Here is a 1,492-nt window from a genome sequence, read left to right on the forward strand (position 1 = left end):
CTGAAGAGGATTAACCAATAATATCGCACATCGGAAGTCGAAAAGCGGAAGTTTCCAAAACTTCCGGAAAGCTGACCAATAGACATAAGGGGGCGTGGCTCAATCTACGCTTCGTATGTTGGGATTGGAAACTGCGTTTATTTGTTACAATGTAGCTATCTTCTGCGTGTGGCTGGCGTCGGGCATGCGCAGTGGGAAATTACTGATACAGTGCATCCACGCATGCGCAGAACACAGTTGTGGCTTGTGAAGAAGGAATGTGGCTTTAGAGTAGAAATGTCCCTTGGAGATGAGATTTGCAAGTAACAAGGGCTTGTCTGTGCAGTGACCAGGGGTAAAGGTGGCCTCTACAGCCAAGGCAAAGCAGCTTGTTGTCTTTTCCCTATGCCACCCTGCAGCTCCCATAGCTTAGGCCACTTTCACACTAGCGTTTTAGTTTTCCGGTATTGAGATCCGTCATAGGGGCTCAATACCGGAAAAAAAAACGCTTCCGTTTTGTCCCCGTTCATTGTCAATGGGGACAAAACTGAACTGAACAGAACGGCGTGCTCCGAAATGCATTCTGTTCTGTTTAGTTGCGTTCCCAGACCGGAGAGCAAACCGCAACATGTTGTAGTTTGCTTTCCATCTTGGGATGCAGAGCAAGACGGATCCGTCATGACCCCCAATGCAAGTCAATGGGGACGGATCCGTTTTATCTGCCACAATAGAAAACGGATTTGTCCCCCATTGACTTTCAATGGCGTTCATAACGTTTTCTCTGACCCAATAGAAAAAGGATCTCCGTCCCCCATTGACTTTCAATGGAGTTTATGACAGATCCGTCTTGGCTATGTTACAGATAATACAACCGGATCTGTTCATAACGGATGCAGACTGTTGTGTTATCAGTAACGGAAGCGTTTTTTGCTGAACCCTGCTGGATCCAGTAAAAACGCTAGTGTGAAAGTCGCCTAAACAGCTGTAAGTCTCCCGATTTCTGCAGACACCTTATAATTTCAGTGAAGGCGATGGAGCTGCAATAATCTGTAGAGTTACTAAGTAGCCCAGGGGTTGTGAAACTACAACTCCCAGCATGCATATGCATGCTTATTTTTCTCCCTATAAGACGCACCTAGGTTTTAAAGGAGGAAAATAAGAGAAAAAAAATGTTTTCATCAGACCTCAGATCAGACCCCCAATGTTAATAATAAGACCCACATTAGACCTCAGCTCAGACCCCTAATGCTAATAAGACCCCCAATCCGACCACAGATCAGACCCCCAATGCTAATAAGACCCCCAATCAGACCTCAGCTCAGACCCCCAATGCTAATAAGACCCCCAATGCTAATAAGACCCCCAATCAGACTACAGATCAGACCCCCAATGCTAATAAGACCCCCAATCAGACCTCAGCTCAGACCCCCAATGCTAATAAGACCCCCAATGCTAATAAGACCCCAATCAGACTACAGATCAGACCCCCAATGCTAATAAGACCCCCAATCCG

This window comes from Bufo gargarizans, unplaced genomic scaffold (assembly GCF_014858855.1).
Source record: "Bufo gargarizans isolate SCDJY-AF-19 unplaced genomic scaffold, ASM1485885v1 original_scaffold_2029_pilon, whole genome shotgun sequence".
NCBI lineage: Eukaryota > Metazoa > Chordata > Amphibia > Anura > Bufonidae > Bufo > Bufo gargarizans.